General features: G+C 45.0%; 1 long non-coding RNA gene across 1 annotated transcript in view; it reads left to right on the top strand.

The window, feature by feature from the left end:
• The first annotated feature begins 445 nt into the window (after window positions 1-445).
• LOC127483736 (uncharacterized) overlaps window positions 446-20,356 on the top strand; it is a 35,570-nt gene continuing 15,659 nt past the window's right edge. Inside the window, exon 1 of the long non-coding RNA XR_007910368.3 lies at window positions 446-550. This is a non-coding gene — a long non-coding RNA (uncharacterized LOC127483736). The remainder of the gene's footprint in view (window positions 551-20,356) is intronic.

Raw genomic sequence — 20,356 nt, 5'->3', positions numbered from 1 at the left:
CCTCATTTTGAACTCTGTTTTTGCATACTGTTACTATTAAATAAATGAATTAGTGTCCAGAAATGTGTCATGCATATTACCTAGCAGCAGGAAGCATAATACAGTGGTCAGCTCCCCGGGAGCGTTATAAATCCTAATGCGCTCGGTACCCTGCTCACGTGGACCTATTAAAAGCGTGATGATTTAGTGGGACAGTATTTGTGCTTAACAATGGAATTTTAGTTAATTCAAAACAATGTAAATCATCTCCAATTACAGTATTTGAATATTCACAATCGCTTCACAAGAACATGTACTTTCGCTAAGCCAAAACCATCTGGAGATACACACACATATATAGGTGTATCTTTTGCAAACCTGGTACCGGGCGGCTTGGCAGGACTAGCTCAGGCAGGTTGGGGTGGCCTATGTGGAAAGGAACCCAGTCTAAAAGAACGATGTTTTTCAGGTGCAGCCGCCCTGCCGAGGCGATTTAGGGCATCCAGACTACAGAGAGAGGGGAGAGAAGCGAGGAGGGGCCCTGGGAAGCTCTTGCCGGCTGGAGGCTCAGGTGAGCGCGGTAATTGCGCGGACGTCGCTGCGAGGCGGTGAGGCGGCGCTCTTCCTACAGGCAGCCCAGGGCTTTTTTGTCGCTGCTGTTTTCAAAGTCATCTCAGATCCGTGTCGGTAGTTTTCTTGATTCCGCGACTGCTGCTGCATCCCTGTGGGTACCGCGCAGACCAGAGAGCATCCCTCGGTTGCAGAGAGGCTGTTTCATGCTCAAGGTCTCCGAGGGCCTTTCCAGGAAATAATGATGATGAGCGTCTGGGAGGCAGTGCTGCTTTCCGCAGTGCGGGGCCAGGGCAGCTAGGGGACCTCAGCCGCAGACAGGGGCGGCCGGCTGGCGGCCAGGCACCCGTCTCTCCTGCAGGGAGAAACAGGACTGGGATTAGTGCAGAGCAGAGCACGGTGAGCCCATGCAAGGAGCTTATTCTGGGTATTGTGGGTCTGACCACTTAGGGAGAAGCCCAACTCCCCTGACCTCCACAACACATCTGGAATGAGTTGATCACTTTTATTTAGTGCAAGACGAAGCCTAGCAGAAAGCACTTATTGAGCACATTTTTCCCCCAGTTTGCCCGTGGGCACAGTCCATATTGTATGAAGCTGTAGTGGATTGCAACACCACGGTTGATTTTAGTTGGTGATAAATAAGGTTAGCGGCTTTGCCATCAGCAAGCCTGGGTTCAAAACCTGATGCTGTGTGCCCTTGGGTGAGTTACTTCCCCTCTCTGCTCTGTCCATCTGTGAGGGAGATATAGGTTTGTGTGCAATAACCTGCAGCTCTGTGGGGGTGGTCAGAACACTCCCAGCGTAGTCCCTGTTTCTGCTGCTGGCTCACAAGGTGGCATCAGTTGCATGAACCACATGTGGTCTTGGCCAGAGGTTCTAAATACAGATCCAACAAGTTGTTTCTTGGCCTAATTTCATGTGACATTGGTACTTATCGGCTGGCTTTTAGCTCACTCTCCATCCATTCATCTATCCACTCATCCTTCCTCTACCCATCCACTTAGTAATACACATGTATGGTAACCAAAACAAAACAAACAAAATAGGGGGTCTCCCTCTCACCTCCACCCCACAGAGCCTCACTCCTCTCTCCAGTGGCTGCTTTGTCTGTCTGGAGGTATTTATTTATTTATAGGAAAGGCCAAAGTCAGGAGCCTACATCTCCATCCAGGTCTTCCAAATGGGTAGTAGGAGCCCAAACATGTGGAGCATCTTCAACTGCTTCCCAGGAAAATCAGCAGAGAGATGGATCCCAAGTGGAGCAGCCAGGACTCAAACCAGTGCTCATATGGGGTACCAGCTTAACCTATGGCACCACAACACCTGCCCCTCCAACGATATTTTACCCACACCCAAACACAAATGGCATACCCCACAAGAACCTACTATGCATTGTCCAGCACCAAAAAAAGTTAGCAAAGTATTTCATGAGTGTTCCCTGTTAGCACTTATCATCTGCTTCATTTTTCTAAAGAACAGCATGATATTACATAGAATGACTGTACATTAACTTACTTAACCAATCCCCTATTGGTGGACACTTCAGTTGTTTGGAATCCTTTGCAGCCACAGACAGTGGTGCACATGGACATATATGATGGCAGGATATTCTTACAACTACAACTACAGGGTATATTCCTAGAAATGGATTCTCTAGGTCAGATTTTTAAAAAAAGATTTATTTATTAATTTATTTGAGACATGGAGTTATAGAGAGAGGGAGATACAGAGAGATCATCCATCCACTTCTCAGATGGCCACGATGGCCAGAACTGGGACTATCCTGAAGCCAGGAGCCAGGAACTTCTTCTAGGTCTTCCATATGGGTGCAGGGGCCCAAGGACTTGGGCCATCTTCCACTGCTTTCCCAGGTCATTAGCAGGGAGCTGGGTTGGAAATGGAGCAGCTGGGTCTTGAACTTGCACCCATATGGGATGCCGGTGACGCAGGCAGAAGCTTAACCTACAATGCCACAGCACCAGACCCCAGATTTTTATATTTGGTATTTGCCAAATTACCCTCAAGAAGGATTGTTCTAGTCTAGCCACTGTCCAGTGCTATGAGAGTACTGTTTTCCCTGCATCCTTGCCATTTTGTATTGACTTACAACGTTTTTTTACTTATTTGAGGAAAGAGAGATCAAGAGAGCTCCCAGCTGATGGCTCACCTCTGAAATGCCCACAATAGCTAGGGCTTTGCCAGATCACAGCCAGAAGCCAGAAACTCAACCTAAGTCACCCATGTGGGTGACAGGGATCTGATCACTTGATCTACCATGCCACCTCCTAGGGTCTGCATTAGCAGAAACTGGAGCTAAAAAATCGAACCCAGGCATTATAATGTGAGACACAGGCATCTTAACCAGCATCGTAACCAGTAGGCTAACTGTCTGCCCCTGTGTTAATTTTGCAGGAGTGGAGAACCATTTTTCTGCCAAGGGCCATTTGGATATTTATAATATCATTTGCAAGCCATACAAAATTATGAACTTAAAATTAGCCTGCTGCACACACTTATGGAATTTCAAGTCCAGCCTGTGGTTGCCTTGGCAGGATCAGACCAGATGATCTCACGGGCCTTATATGGCCCACAGGCCAGACATTCCCCACCCCTGATGGAGCCTCAATGATGTTTTGAAGCTTCGCGTTGTATCTTGACCAAATTAATTTACTTCTTTCCAAATTAATGGCCCTTTTTTGGTGTATTTTTCAGAACCGACAGATCAATATAATAAAATGTAGTAGTTAAATGTTAAAGCCAAATAAATACAAATAGAACCACGGATCTTAGAAATCATGAAGTTTTCTGGTTGGTTTAGTCCAGCAAAAGAAAACAAAGGCTTTCAATACTCAAGGAATGGCCGGCGCCACGGCTCACTAGGCTAATCCTCCGCCTTGCGGCACCAGCACCCCAGGTTCTAGTCCCGGTTGGGGCGCCGGATTCTGTCCCAGTTGCCCCTCTTCCAGGCCAGCTCTCTGCTGTGGCCAGGGAGTGCAGTGGAAGATGGCTGAAGTGCTTGGGCCCTGCACCCCATGGGAGACCAGGAGAAGCACCTGGCTCCTGCCATTGGATCAGCGCGGTGCACTGGCTGCAGCGCGCCAGCCATGGCAGTCATTGGAGGGTGAATCAACGGCAAAAGGAAGACCTTTCTCTCTGTCTCTGTCTCTGTCTCTCTCACTGTCCACTCTGCCTGTCAAAAAAAAAAAAATACTCAAGGAACTTCTCTAAGGTCACGTGGGCATTTAATGGCAGGTGGAGTGGGAACTGTTTTCTCTTGCTTTGGGCCCAGTCTTCATTTCTATTTTATTATTATTTTTATTTATTTGAGAGAGAGAGAGAGAGAGAGAGAAAGAGAGAGAGAGAGAGAGAGAGAGAGAGAGAGAGAGAGAGAAATACCCCACCTGCTAAATGTGCACGTGGCTGGGGCTGGGCTGAAGCCAGGAGCTGGAAGCTCAGTCCAGGTCTCCCACATGTGTGCAGGAACCTAATTACTTGAGCTATTAATGCCACCTCCCAGGGTCTGCATTGGTAGGAAGCTGGAGTCAGGAGCTGGAGCCAGGAATTGAACCGAGGCACTCGGGATGCAGCGTCTTACCTGTTAGGCTAAGCGGCTGCCCTTGTCCTCTTTTCATTACGCCGTGCTCTTCCAGGGTGTGGATGTCCTTATGCAACATGGATCACAGATGTGACACTAATGCCCACCACATCTAAAAAGGCAGCTGTGATGAAATGCTGTGCGCATTGAATTTAAAGTCATCCAACCTGCATTCAAATCGCAGGTCTGTCGTTTATTGGCTGTTGTCTTTGGGTAATTTACCTCACTTCTCAGAGCCTCAGAATTCTCATCTACACAACAGTGGTTGTAATACCTGCTCCATAATGGGTACAGCGGTGCCTTGCAGGAGAGTGTGTGGCAGGTATAAATGTTTACTGTGAACTTTTATATAACTGGTCATTTTGCATGAATAATTAGCAGCGTTTAGTATTCCATTAATATTATTTCAAGGACATTTCTCATACTTTTAAAATTCTAAAATAATCTTGCTTTCTCAAATGTAGATTTAAAAGCCAAGGCATCCATGATGAATTTTTTATTGATGGTGGAAGGATGTGGAAGATATGTTCTTTTTTTTAGTAATGGTGACAACCTATTTCTTTTTTAAGAGTTTATTTATTTATTTATTTATTTGAAAGGTAGAGTTATAGACAGAGGGAGGGAAAGACAGAGAGAGAGAGAGAGGTCTTCTATCCTCTGGTTTACTCCCCAAATGGCCACAATGGCCAGAGCTGGGCTGATCCGAAGCTAGGAACCAGGAGCTTCTTCCAGGTCTCCCACACAGATATAGGGGCCCAAGGACTTGGGCCATCTTCCACTGCTTCCCAGGCTGTTAGCAGAGAGCTGTATTGGAAGAGGAGCAGCTGGGACATGAACTGGTGCCCATATGGGATGCTGGTGGTGCAGGCGGAGGCTTAACCTACTGTTCCACAGCACTGGCCCAGACAACCTATTTCTAAGGTCCTCGTTTTGCTTAAGAATGGCCAATAGCTAGTACCCATCATTGATACTTCAGGAAAGGAGAAGCTGCAGTGGATTCCCTTTGCCCTTACACTGAGGGGTTGTGTTGAAAAGGGGGAACCTCAGTGCTACCAGTTTTGACTGAGGGAAGGGAAGTATTCGGATCACTAGGAAAGTTACCACAACCCTTCCAAATATTGATCAAGAACCCTTGAATGAGCACACTGAGCTGCCATGGTCCTGGCTGTGTTGGCTAGGGGAGGTAGGGGCAGGTCAGGCCTTAAGAAATGAGGGCTTGGGTATGCTGTTGCTTGGACAATGCCCACATCCCATGTTGGAGGGCCTCGCTTCAAGACCCGACTCCACTTCTGTTCCAGCTTCCCACTGCTGTGTACCCTTGGAAGTAGCAGGTAATAGCTCAAGTACTTGAGTTCCTGCCACACACATGGGAGGCCCAAATTGAGTTCAGGGCTCCTGGCTTCAGATCAGTTCAGCCAGGGCTGTTGCTGGCATTTGTGGAATGAACTAGCAGATGTAAAATCTCTCTCTGTATCTGTCTCTTTGCCTTTCAAATAAAATGAAAATAATTTTTTAAAAAAAGAAATGAGGTTTCTAGTGAGACCACTGCCATCATTATTTATGTGATCCCTGAATAAATCACTTAATCAGGCATAGCAACGCCTAGCATTTGTTAGCTGCTTGCTATATGCTAGGCATAGTCAACTCTTTTTAAACAGTTAATTTACTTATTTGAAAGGCAGAGCATTAGAGAAAGAGATCATCCATTTGCTGGTTCACTCCCCAAAGCCATCAGCAGCCACATCTGGGTGAGGCTGAAGCAAGGATCAGGAACCAGGAACTCCATCCAAATCTCCCATGTGGATGGCAGGGATCCAAACCCTTGAGCCACCCATCACCTTCTGCCTCTCGGGATACATTAGCAGGAAGCTGCATCAGAAGCAGAGCAGCCAGAACTTGCACCAGGTACTCTGATACTGGACGTAGATGTCCTAACTAGTAGCTTAACTTGCTGTGCCACAATGCCTGCCTCCATTTCAGCCCTCTGAATGGATACTTCTAGTATCATCCTGGGAATTGCCCCCACTTTGTTGACAAAGAACTAGGCAGTTGGGCAAGTGATGAACTTTGCCTGAAGTCTTACAGCCAATCAGTGGCAGAGCTGGGACTTTGACCCCAGCTTGCTTTTATTCCAAAGGCTGTGTGCTCATCTATAGCATCCTGCCTCTGGGGCCACCCTGTGGGGCGGACAGTGACATCCCCATTTTGCAATAAATAAGGCCCTGAGAGATGCAGGGTGAGAATTACTGAATGCCTCGCACAGCTGGGAGAGGATTTAAAGAGAGAATGTCTGGAAAAGTCACCCCTTTACAGAGATGAGCTGATCAGTGTAACACTTGTTGGTCCTGCTGATGGGTAGAAGCTCACACACAGCACAGGGATAATACTGCAGAAGCAGCTGAATAAAAGGTGGGAGATTTGCCTGTAGATTGCTTTGCATGAACAATGCTGCACAATACTCTTTACTGTATTTCCTTAGATAAATTTCCTGGATTATTTTTAATATGGCATAAACATAGCCATAGATAATTATTATAAAAATTGTCAAAGTCTTATTTTATGTTTTAGAGTGAAAATGCCCCTGTGTACAGATTAATAAATACATGCACATACCCCTGCATATACACATTATATATGCACATGTATTTGCATACATATACATGTATGCATGTGCACACACACACACATACAATATCCTTGGTGTTTTCTTCCTGAGACATTCTTATTGTTTTTTTTTAAAAAGATTTTATTTATTTATTTGAGAGGTAGAGTTATAGGCAGTCAGAGGGAGAGACAGAAAGGTCTTCCATCTGCTGGTTCACTTCCCAAATGGCTGCAATAGCTGGAGTTGCGCCTATTCGATCTGAAGCCAGGAGCCAAGAGTTTCTTCTGGGTCTCCCAGGTGGGTGCAGGGGCCCAAATGCTTGGACCAGCTTCTACTACTTTGCCATGCCATATCAGAGAGCTGGATTGGAAGATAAGCAGCCGGGACTAGAACCGGTACCCACATGGGTTGCTGGTGCCATAGGTGGAGAATTAACCTGTGCTACAATGCCAGCTCCTGAAACATTCTTATAATTCCATTGGTGGAAAGAATGGAAATGTGTGCCAATTCTTAAATGTAAAATAGCAAGGAATTTTCAAAGCAGTAATTTACCATTGCAACAATGAATAATAAAATTAAAAAGATGAATCTACTCTTTATTCCTGGAAATAATTCATTCCTTCAACAAATGAGCTCTTCTCCTTAGTATTTCCATCTTGCTGTTAGTGTTTAATACTTCTGGGTTTTACTGTCCAATCAGAACATAAACTAAGAAGATGCACAGGCCTCAAGACAATATTATAAAATTAATATATGACTTCATTTTTTTCCAAACACTTGGAAATTTAAGAGAAGAACATAAAAATCATTTATTGTCTGATCGTCTACTGGTAATTGCTATTAATGCTCAGTATTTTTCCCAGTTTGTTTCTATCAGTGTTTTTGTATCTCAGCACTTAGAATTTAGTGAGGATCCAAGGAAAGTGAATATCAAATACCAGAACAAATCAAAATGAAAGGGTGGTGCTTAGTTGTTGTGTTTAAAGGATTTGCTTTATATGTGAAAGTACTGGAAAGAGTTGACTGAGCCTTGCTGTCCTATATGCCACCAAAGTAAGCCACCGCACCCTATTACTTTCTTTTTTTAAAAAAAAAATTTGTTTGTTTTGAAGGTCAGAGTTACAGAGTGGGGAGAGGGTGTGAGAGAGAGAGAGGAGATCTTCCATCATGTGGTTCACTCCCCAGATGGTCACAACAGCCTGGGCTAGGCCAGGCTGAAGCCAGAAGCTTCATCCAGGTCTTCTATGTGGGTGCAGGGGCCCAAGCACATGGGCCACATTCCACTGCTTTTCCCAGGCCATTTGCAGGGAGCTGGATTGGAAAGCACTGCTGTATATTTGAGATGCAGGCATTGCAGGCAGCAGCTTTACCTGCTAAGCCATGTTGCCAGCCTCCCTGTTGTTTTCTTATACAAATTCTTGGTAGTTAGAAAGCTAGGACACTCCACTAGCCCCATAAAACCAATAACTAATATAAACATGAGACACTCAGAAGATTCCCAGTGGCTGAGTTTGCTCACTTTTCTTGACTTGCTCCCCAAGCCCTGGGCAGCTGTGGCTCACAAGAAACAGCCCATCTTGGCATCTGAAAACATCTCAAGCATGTCCAAGCTCAACTCCTTCTCTCCAACCCCCACCTGCTTTTCCCCTTGCCTCCCCCATCTCATTTTTTTTTTTTTGACAGGCAGAGTGGACAGTGAGAGAGAGAGACAGAGAGAAAGGTCTTCCTTTGCCGTTGGTTCACCCTCCAATGGCCGCCGCGGCCGGCGCGCTGCGGCCGGCGCACCGCGCTGATCCGATGGCAGGAGCCAGGAGCCAGGTGCTTTTCCTGGTCTCCCATGGGGTGCAGGGCCCAAGCACTTGGGCCATCCTCCACTGCACTCCCTGGCCACAGCAGAGAGCTGGCCTGGAAGAGGGGCAACCGGGACAGAATCCGGCGCCCCGACCGGGACTAGAACCCGGTGTGCCGGCGCCGCTAGGCGGAGGATTAGCCTAGTGAGCCGCGGCGCCGGCCTACCCCCCATCTCATTTGACACTTCCACCCTCCCATTTTTTAAACCAGAAATCTAAGAGTAATTCTTGCCTTCTTCCTCTCACTCATTTTGACGTGCAACCCATTTTGCCATTTCTATACTCTACATCTCTCAAATGTGTCTACCTTCCTTCATCTCTTTGGCATCAATTCTTCTGAAATTCCTACTGTTGTCTAATTCACTCAACAGAAGTTTTTTAAAGATGTATTTATTTATTTATTTGAAAGTCAGAGTTATACAGGAGAAAAGGAGAGGCAGAGAGAGAGAGAGTCTTCCATCTGCTGATTCACTCCCCAATTGGCTACAATGGCCAGAGTGGGGCCGATCCGAGGCCAGGAGCCAGGAGCTTCCTGCAGGTCTCCCATGTGGGTGCAGAGGCCCTAAGACTTGGGCCATCTTCCACTGCTTTCCCATGCTATAGCAGAGAGCTGGATTGGAAGTGGAGCAGCCAGGACTCGAACTGGCACCCATATGGGATGCTAGCACTGTAGGCGGCAGCCTTACCCGCTACACCACAGCACTATGCCCAGAAATTTTTTAATATGTAGTACATGCTAGGGACCCTGTTCTACAGTGAGAGATACTGGGGACAATCAGGCTTAATCCCACTTCAGACCTTCTATGGAACCATACAGTAAAAATAACTAAATTTATTGTAATGAATTTGTTCGTCATATCTAACATCATCACAATGTTGCCAACTTGGTCAAATTTCTGAGCATCCACTTTTTTTCTGGGAATACTGAATGCACAAGACAAATATGTTTCCTGCCATCAAGGAACACATAGCTTCCAGGAGAACCGCTTTTCCTAAGCCTGACTTTCAGAACAAAAATATTTGATTAAGTGTCTCCATTATTCCCCTTCTTCAACCTACATGCGGCTTCTGCAGAAATGGGTTGGATAGTTGTAAACTTTGGGCCTGATGGAGACTCTGATGTGGACTCCATTCTCTCTTTGCTGTAAGCCTAGACTTTCAATGTTACAAGTGATGGAAACTCAGCTCAAACTGGCTTGAGCCAAAAAGCAGTGTATTGGTTGAAGGAGTTTGAAAGAGTGGACTCTCTGGCTTTAGGCATAGGTGGATCCTGAGGCTCAGTGATGTCTGTCTTCATTAGAATCTCTCTAATTCGTTCGAGTTGGCTTCATTCTTGACCAAGTTGTTCCACATGGGAGAAAAGATGACTCTGAGCAGGTCTTGGCTTACCCAGTCCTTTTATCTCATGACCCCAGCAGAGAAGAGCCCTTCTTTCTCCCAGAACCTACATAGAAAGATCTCATGAAGGCAGTCTGGCCCTATCTGAGTTGTGTGCTTATTCTTGAGACAGTTATGGTGGCCACGAGAGTGCAGAACATTAGCAGGGCTGAGCCATGCCCATCACCAGCTGGAAGGGATAAACCCACTTCTAATGAAACAGGGGCTCAGCTATTAGAAGGAAAGCATGAAATAGCCACAGTGGGCCAGTGCACTAAAGTGAAACACGATCCTTTATAGGTCTCAAGGCTGCAACAGGAAGCGTTTTCCCCCTCACTTAGGAGTAGTGGGTGGGTGTCCCTAGTAAAATGAGATTCTTGAGATCAAGTGTTTGTTTATTTGGATTTGCCAAAAAATCAAGGAGGAAGCTGCCTCAGATCCTAGTTTCTGGAATTCTAGGATTGTTTTGTGGGCTTCTACAGATGTCCCAGTCAACTGGGCACTGCACACCTTCTACATTGTGGGCACTGCCTGGCCCTCCACATCACATGATGTCCACGTCTCTTATAATAAAGCTACCTATGGCTGGAGCCACTGGAGAAAAAGAGGATGCAGTGGGGTGGCTTTCCTGGCAGCCAGGCCTTTGTTTTTTGGGTGCATCACCAAGAGTGAGAAGTGCCCTTTTCTCTTTGCCACTTCTCAGGAGCAATGGCAGACTGGGATGCAGCTGGATGGAAGCTTGATGCAGAAAGAAGGACTAGAAGTTGGTCTTTTGCTGTTGCTGCCAGAAGAGCAGCCAATGGAGCTCATGTTATGGCCATCTACACAGGGCCTGAGCATCTTCATCATATGCTGCTGATTGGGAGACCTCAGAATGGTGACACCAGTTAGCAAAAAGGCCAGTTTGCCCACTGGCTCAGCCCATGACAGTAAGTGAACTTGCTGAAGTCCATAGTGGGCAAAGCTAAAGCCTCTCTCTTTGACCTTTGATGTATACCCTGAACTGAAACCCAAGTACTTTTTTTAGGTTGGTCACAGCCATGAGCCATGGTCCTTGTCCATGTTAAGACAAGAGCCTTATCTGCAATCAGTGGGCAGCAGTGTGTGCTCTGTGAATTCCACTGTTGGCCAATTTTTTTTTTATCATTCCTACTCTGCAGGTGGCTCCCCTGGTCAAATTTAATTGCACAACCTGCTAGTGATTCCAGGTTTTAAGGAATCACCAGTAGAATCCTATAGATTCCACTTCTTTTCCCACCTTCCTCTGCTCCTTAGCTTATAATTAGCCATTTTTCCTTATAGTTTTGAAGTCTGCTTATTTGAAATTCATCAGTGGGTTAGTCCTGTGGGAGTAACTCTCAATTACAAATTGAAGACTAATTGTGCTGCAATGACTGTTGCTCTACAACGCCTCCACTGTAATCGCTTCCTAAATTAACTCTCGCCTCTTATTTAACACTAAGTTAAGGCTTAGAAATGAGCTGTGATTTGTAGTAGGAAACAGCAGTTGGTGAACCGTGGAGGCACAGCGACATATGCAGGTGTGCCTGCATGCCTCTCCTCCCATATATTTCATGGAAAATGAGAACTTTTCAAAGACCTGAATGTTGTGTGTGTGTATGTGTGTGTGCATATTTAATTATTTTATTTTCCATTTGAATTATAAAGTAAAGTTTGCATAACAGAAATGACATAGATCTGGCTTTTAGTATAGCTTGTCATGTAAAATTAAATTACTTTCCTGATTGTTGGCAGGAAAATAATTCCGAAAAGCATAAATCCACCACCTGCTCCAATTACACCTGTTTTTTTTATATTGATTTCTTTGCTTTCTTACTCTGGGCACCTTTTTTTTTGCCAGGGGGTATGGTGAGGTGAGAGAGGTCTGACACTGATCAGAGTAGGTCACATCATCTCCTGTGTTTTGTTTCTATCCAGTCATTGCCTCTCTGACAGTCAGGTGGCAGACAGCAAGTTGGAGAAGGCTTTGGCAATTAAGCTGGCAGGGAGGAGGAGGCAGGAGTTGTGCCCTCAGGAAGAGGTGAGACCCTGTGGGATCCAAGTCATCCTGGTGGACTGCAGGGGAGCCATTTCAGCAGGGAACATCCCAAAGGATCCGCTAAAGATCCTTCTCCTTGTGGGTGTTATCTTTAGAACACTTCCTCCAAGGACTTACTGAAGAGGTGACGTGTGCAAGTTTGACAGGAGCTTATGCTCAAATTCAGACTTCGAGTTAAGCATAGGTTTTATTTTCTATCAAAATGTGGCTATGTGATTTTAACTAATTAGAAGGAAATTGGGAAGGCATCTTAAAATGTGCTCTGGTCCTAATCATAAATGATGTTGATATAAAAAGCCACCAGTTGGCTGTTCCCAAAAAGATGGGTAGGACTAAGCTTTCATTCAGCTGCTGTTTCTGCCCCCGGCCTGCTTCAACACTCTTGCTGCAGCAAGAGCAGTAGCTCAAGACACACTAGTCTGAAAGACGGTGACAAGATGCGGGGTGGGGGTGGGGGTGGGACCAGAAGGAAAGAGACCAAAGAAACCTAAGGAAATGAAACTGTCAAACTTCTGGAGTTCAGGGTGTAGATCTGACAATAGCTGCTTCCCAGCTAAGCCCTCCCAACCCCCAGCCCAGGGCACTCCCTCCTGCAATGCTGGTCCCCTGGTTGGCCTCCACCCCCACTGGCTCTCCGCCTTCCACTTCTCAGGGCACCATCTCACATTGTGCCACTGCTGACGGTCCCTGGGTATTCCTGCCCCCTCCTTACAGAGCGCCAAGACTTCCCTGCAAGGTCCCAGGTCTGCCTCTGCGTCTCTCTCTACTCCTGCATGGGCAATTAGAGCTGCAGTGACAGGCCAGGAGTGGTCTCCTGTCCCACCTCAGAACAACAAACGGAGGTGCCTGTGGGCATCCCTCTGAGAATCTTGACTCAAGAGAGGTGTTCCCCACCCAGCACCCTGATTCAGAGGTAGATATGTAGGGCTGACACCACACTTGGGTCCAGCTGAACCCTGAGAGGGATGTAGCCCATGTAGAATTGCCCCATAAGAAATCTGACCATTCCCATCTGTCTGCCGACCGCCTTTGACTACAGAGGCTAATATCCTCTCCCGTTCATTTCCAAAATTAAACCTTATTTCCGTGTAATAATCACTACTCATTGTGGATAGATGATTTGGAAGTGGAAAAGCAGAAGGAGGCAGGGGGTCTCAACCACACAGCCACACTTCCAGACAAACAGCACTGTCTTTCCCTTCTGTGAGATGCATTTTTCCCTTAATTTACTACAGACGGCATTCCCCTAATTACTAGAGATGCAGTTTTTAATTTAACATTATAATATATGTGTTTACTCCTGTTATAAATCTGTAGACACTAATGTAAATGCATTATTATATATTATATAATAACAAATATATTAGTATATTGATAATGATCATATATATTACATATGACTACATGGATATATATTTGCAAACAAGTTTAGTGGTTGCACAATAATCCATTGCATGATAATTCACTGGTAAATGGCAGTTTACCTAATATAAGTCACACATTATTGACCCTGTAACTCACATTTTGTCTGAAAACGCTTGTCAGGTGTCCAGGCTGATTTCTTTTTTTCTTTCTTTTCTTCTTTTAAGATTCATTCATTTATTTATTTATTTGAAAGGCAGAGTTACAGAGAGGCAGAGGCAGAGAGAGAGAGAGAAAGAAAGAGAGAGGTCTTCCCATCCACTTGTTCACTCCCCAAATGGCCGCAGTGGCCAGAGTGGGGCCAATCCGAAGCCTCCTGGAGCTTCTTCCAGGTCTCCCACACGAGTGCAGGGGCCCAAGGACTTGGGCCATCTTCTACTGCTTTCCCAGGCCATAGCAGAGAGCTGGATCAGAAGTGAAGCAGCTGGGACTCTAACCGACAGCATCCATATGGGATGCTGGCACTGCAGCAGGCTAAATTTCTTTACAATAGGTTCCCGGGTAGGGAGAAGTGGTCCAAGGGTATCAACCTTTTCAAAGCTTCTTGATACACATTGCCAAAGTTTTTGGTCTTTTTGGAGGAACCTTATGGAAATTCTTTTGTAGAAATCACGAGGTTCTTAGGAATTCCAAGGGCAAGTTTGCCTCTCAGCTGGTTTGAAACATTTTTACAGCCTGAAAACTGGCTCGCCAGTGAGTGGTCCTCAGGGCAGGGGTGCACCTGCTCCATTCATTCCTCCAGGCCAGTGCACATCTAACTGATCTACTGAGCACCTGCTGGTATGGTTGCAGGATTCCTTCAGAGCTATCTTCTAAATGTTGAAAAAGGTGATTTAAAAAATTTATGTCAGTGTCTATTAATGACATTTTTAACTGTCTGAGATAATTGGAGAACTCCCTTCTACAGAACACTGCCTATATACATGCACACATATACATACACACATATTATGTATATTCAATTTCAATTCAATATTCAACATAATTTGTATAAGTATTATGTGTCTATGTTTATATGTGATATAAATAGATGGACTGAAATGAGCACAATAAAATGTTTATAATAGATCTTTGCTGAAGGAGGTTTAATAACTCCCCTTTTCCACACACAAGGTTTCCAGTCTGATTTCCTTTAGACAACATAGGTGATGGTGCCTGCTGTTACTGAAATAAAGACCCCTGACCCCTCTTGTGATATTATGCGCTGATGAATACAGCATCGAAATTTGCTAACAAATTACTGTACCTGCTGTTTGATGCTACTTCCCCCTCCTTCTGCCTCTGAGATCGTCATTTTTTGCCTACCCAAAGCCATTTGAATTCCTAGTTCAAAGAATCTTTGTTCAATGGCCAATCTGTCCCCAAGAGTATTGGAAGCAGCTATACAAAGAGACATGTATTTCATATGTGGTGGCATCATGCCAGTCTGGCCCCCAAGCAATGCTGTGGAGAAGGCTCGCCAGCGTGCCAGCCTGGACGCAGCAGGCAGCAGAGGTAAACAGGCCGTGGTTTCATGCATATTCACAAGGTGCCCTCGTCTCCTGTGAGGTGTACTGAGTGCCTGCCTACTGGGTACTTTGTGTCCCTGTGAAGAGCAGGCCGGTGTCAACTCCGAGGGACGTGAACATACTAAAATATTGTAATCAGATTCCTAGGGCACTGTTTTTCTCCTAGCTCAGCGATTGGAGATTTCCCCCTGGAAATGTGATGCACATGAAAGTCTTCAAGTAAAAAATATTGTGGGGGAAGAAGAAGGGGTTCTGAGGAGCTGTACAGTCAGTGTGGCAGTGTGTGAGTATGTTTCTGCATCTTTATTTATGTGCACACGCATACTATGAATTACATGTATACCCCCAACCCGGGTACTAGGGAAAGTGCAGAGAGCAATGTTGAGCCATCACCCATGCGTGCAAGCAGAGGAAATGGTGCATTCCAAGGAAAGACAGACAACTCTGAAAGCTCTTTAGCGTGGGTTCCGATCGTCTGCATAAGCAGACACTTGGCTGAGTGGGTGACTGATTCATTCATCTTGATTGATAATTAGAACCGACAAAGAACAGATCAACACAAATCACCAGGGCAAAAAACATATGGGACTCAGTTTAATGAGATACCCCAAAACCTCTTTAGTGATAATTGCATCGCAAGCACCAAATAGCGTTCACAGTTGTTTTTGCAAATGATACAAATTAGCACCCAAGATCTGGAAAGTATACTGCATGTAAAAACACTGAGGAATTTACGGGCCCCAGGTAGCTTGGCCAAATATGTGTATTAATCTTAGGTACCCTCTGGCAAATAATTTTGGGACTTCTGGCAGCAAAAGTAGTTGAGTGTGAATACGCCTGCTGCTCACGTGTGGCACTCCCCAGTGGACAAGTTCATCTGCGAGGCAGTTTTCTTCTTTCTCCACAGAATCCCTCACCAATTTCACACAAATACCTTGAGAATTTTTAAATACCCAACATGCTTAAATTTTGCAGTATAAATCCTTTTCCTTGTTAGGAAAGATAAATGCCACACAAACAATTTGAAGATTTTAGAGGGATCTAGTTATACCGAAAAAGCCCAGGCAAGCTCTAATAAGCTCTTCCAATTGCCTCCTCTTACTGGGCCTAAGCACACCTCATGAGACAATGAGAACTGAATCATTGTCAGGGCAGTCACTCCCTCCTTCTGAGTCCAGTGAGAAGTCAGGAGAAGATGGCCATTGTGCATCTGCAGAGGGGAATTAAATAGGCCAACCTGGCTTAGGAGGGCTTCATCAGGAGAAAGGTGATATCTAAGAGGAGCGATGGCAGAGCAATGCCATTCTCAGCACCTGAAATGCTTGTGGAGCCCTTTGCTTCCTCAAGACCTTCCTGGCAGCTGCACACCATTGAACACTGGGAGGTTCCGACTCTTGCAACTGTTGCTTGCACCACTTTTTGGCAGCTGGCCTGTTCTACTACTTCCACCTGCTCAACTCTGCCTCCCAAGCTTAGAGGATGCTCAACACCTATGTGCTAGGATAGAGCCTGGCCTCTCAAAGTCACATTTTGATACAGAGCATTTCTGCATGCAGTTTTCCCAGGAGAGAATGTCCCAAGGTCAGCAAGCTACACTGTGTGAACCCATTTTACAGAAAAGATGCAGCTCTGAGAAACTGAAGGGTCTCCCACTTAGGTGCAAGTATGCATGGCTGCTGAAGCGAAGACAGGTTAAAACAGACTCACTGAACAAACAGACTCTCCCTTTTACCCTATTCTCTGTATTTTTGAGTACTATAGCAATACTAAGAAAACAGTATGATATGAATACACCTTTTACCAATAGAGAATTTGTAGAAAATTAGGGGCTTATCTAGTTATCATGTCAGATCAGGGATGGTTCTGGTGGCTTTGTCAGAGATGGTGGGAAGTGAATAATAGCACTCATATTTCCACAAGGCCATCTAGAGGAGATTTGAGGACTCAGAATCCTTCCAGAAATGGACAAATCATGTGGTTTTTTCAAACAGTTCTCCTCTCTGGAAACCATAGTATTTTTGCTTCAAGCCAAGTCTAGCAGAAGTTGGGTTAACATGCCTCTTGGGACACCTGTGTCCCATATCAGAGTGCCTAGGATTGAGTCCTGGCTGTGCTCCCAATTCCAGCTTCCTCCTTATGCACATCCTGGGAGGCAACAGATGATGGCTCAATTAGTTGGGTTCCTGCCGCCACTGGGGGAGACCCAGAGGAAGTTCCATGTTCCTGGCTTCAGCTTGGCCCAGTCCTAACTGCTGCAGACAGTTGAGGAATGGACCAGAATTTGGGAGTGCTCTATCTTCCTCTGTCTCTTTCAAATGCAAATAAGTAAACTTAAGAATCAAGTTAAAGTAAAAAAACAATTTAAAACTCTTCAGCCGATGCTGTGGTTTGGAAATTAGCTTTGGTGATTTTCATCCACCCTAACAAATGAGGCCGCTGATCTTGGGCTGTGAACCTCTAAAACAGTTAGCCAAAATAAAACTTCCTCCCTAAGTAGCATCTTTCCTGTATCTGTTACAGTGGTGAAAAGTGGACGAACACAATAGATAGCACATCACCAAAGGCGGTTAAATAAACACTAAAGGCAGCTGGAAGGGTAGAGGTGGTCCTGACTTTGCCTTGGGATCTCCTAGGGAGGCAGTGGAAATTTGTGTTGTATGTGGTTCTTGTGCTTATCTTGTTCTTGAACACCAGCTGAGCCCCTGTTTCTAACAGTTCTCCACCTTTTGGATCCAGTGTGTGAAGCCATTTCTATGTGCCAGGGGCAATCATTTTGACATTGAAATTACATTGTAAATGGCAGATTATGACATTTCTTGGAAGCGGCGAGTTTGGAAATAGTGTTTTTGCTCATGCTCAGAGCCTCATGTGCTGTAATAGCTGAAATAGGAGTGGAGAAACTATGAACGAATCTGCCTGCCTCTTGTCTTTGTATGGCCTGTGAATTAAGAATGGTTGAAACCTTCGTAAGTAGTCGAACAAAATATAAAGAAAAATAATATTTTGTGACATGGGAAAATGATATGACATTTTAATTTCATTATCCATAAAGAAGGCTTGTTGGAATTTAACCATACCCAGTCATTCCCATATTGACATGGTAGCTTCAGAGTTGAATGTGGCAGGAACCTGATGACCTGCTAACCCTAAAATATTTACTATTTCACTCATCAGTCAAAGCCTGAGCTGGAAGAAGCCCTTGCTGAGGCACCGTGAAGGGTGCATACCTGAGAAGTATTTGGAACAAAAGAGACCAATTCCTTTTTCTAGATAGATAAGATTTTCTTAAGGTCAATGGCAGTTAACAGGGCAAATAGCAAGGCTGCTTCTGTGTCCCTGTTCCCAGCCTCTGTGTCAGCATTCATTACATTGTGAAGGTTATAGATCCAGTTTGGTTATTTAGTCGTACTGTTTGTCTTTTGAGTTTTTACTAACAAGTTGATAAATTACTACTGGCACCACTTTTCCAAAATAGTGTTTAACCCGAGTTAAATATTTCAGCTAGAGGTACAACTAAAGGAATCCCAAAGTGTCCAATTAGTGATATGAAAATGTTTTTAAGGAAAGATCAGCCAGGGGCAGGCATTTGGGGCAGTGGTTAAGGTGCTGGTTAAGACTCCCACGTCTCGTATTGGGTTCCATGCCCGCCTCCAGTTTCCTGCTAATACAGACCCTGGTGAGGCAGCAGACAATGGCTGAAGTAACTGAGCTCCTGGCACACATATGGGAGACCTGCATGGAGTTCCTGGCTCTCAGCTGTGTTTCCAGTTAGGGGCCATTACAGGCATTTGGGGAGTGAGCCAGTGGATGGAAGCTCTGTGTCTCTGCCCCTCAAGTTGAGGGGAAAAAAATTAAATAAATAAAGATCAACCAGAATGTAGAAAATTCCAAGGAGAAAACACAAATGGTGGCTCAGCAATGAGAAGCATTCTAGCAAAATAAAATCCTTCCTGCTAATTCCCCAGTCAGTCACAACATACCAGGCCACGACGTTACATGGGAAAAACTACCATATTCTATAGACAATCTACTGAATTTCACACCTCATAGGAATTCACATGGGAAGTATTTAAAAAAAAATTTATCATCAAATTTATCATAGCAAAAATTTAGTAAAATGTGAAGTATTTGGCATCACACAGCGTGTGCTACATCTGGTTAAAGTAAGTAATCACGTTTTCTTCAATAATCCATTACTGCAATAACATTTGTTTTGGAAAAGGTTAAAAATATTCTTTAGTGCACAGACTTGAACTACTAAGGATAACATGAAATGCAAATCTGGACAACACTCCCAACAGTGATGTTATTTGACCCAGATCCTCTAGAAAGAGAAAGGACGAGGAGTTTTTACAATCTCCAGAACACAGCCTGTAGGTAGTGTTGGAGTTGGTTGATAGTTGGTAAGGGGATGGGACTCTCCTAGCTTAGTCAGCATTACAGTTACAAGCACGCATTTCCAGGGCGTTCAGCAGAACATCCACAGGCCTCCTCGTTGAAATCCTGCCACTGCTGTGCTCCACAACAAACTCCTGTATGTGTGGGTTTGTTGTTCGCTCTAGGTTTGAATTAGAATTCCCTCTCTTACAGCTTGGAGCTAAACTCTGTTTACAAAACAGTATTTACACTTGACTAATTTTGCAGATCAAACTAATTAAATCAATTAAACTGGTGATTAACCAAATGAAGGCTGATTGCAAAAATTAGTGGGTTTATTTTGGAGGACTGGAAGTAAGCTAATTACTGCAGTGATTACTTGAACCTGGAGTACTCTAAATGTGGTATAAATTGAAACCTCATAGTGAATTAGACTGGGAATTCATTACAGTTTAAAGCACCGTTAATACTATTCAGTCTGTTCCTCCTTGGGGAGAATTTCCTCTCTGCGTTTTGTGTACTGATAAACAATCACTTCCATTATGCGCTTTTTACAGTGCAACCCAGTGAAATGAGGTACAGCAAAGAAAAGTTACTATAGAGGGGTATACGGCAGGGCCCGTCAAACTTTAAAGCACACGCACAACACCTGAGCATCATGCTAAAAGGAAGATTATGGTTCAGTCCATTGCAGGGTGGGCCTGGGGTCTGGGGTGGGAGGGGTGTGTGCGTGCACATGTGCATACAAATACATGTGCATGCTGAGACCCTGCCCGTCAGCCTCCTGGGTGATGTTGATGCTGCTGGTTAGCACGCACATGATGCAGCAGACAGATTTTGATGCTCTAGGATGAGATACGGAGAACACACTATCGTTGCTTTCCTTGATGACGACACTGGATTCACTTTTGCTAGAGCTCCCTAAGCAGATAGCCTCGGCATCAGGCAGCTGATTTCAGGAACGGCGACCATGGATGGGTCCTCACTGGGTGGTTTTTCGCACGGTCTTCT

This window comes from Oryctolagus cuniculus, chromosome 12 (assembly GCF_051225735.1).
Source record: "Oryctolagus cuniculus isolate XC-2025 breed Fujian yellow rabbit chromosome 12, ASM5122573v1, whole genome shotgun sequence".
Lineage (NCBI taxonomy): Eukaryota > Metazoa > Chordata > Mammalia > Lagomorpha > Leporidae > Oryctolagus > Oryctolagus cuniculus.
This window is presented reverse-complemented; position numbering and strand designations above follow the sequence as displayed.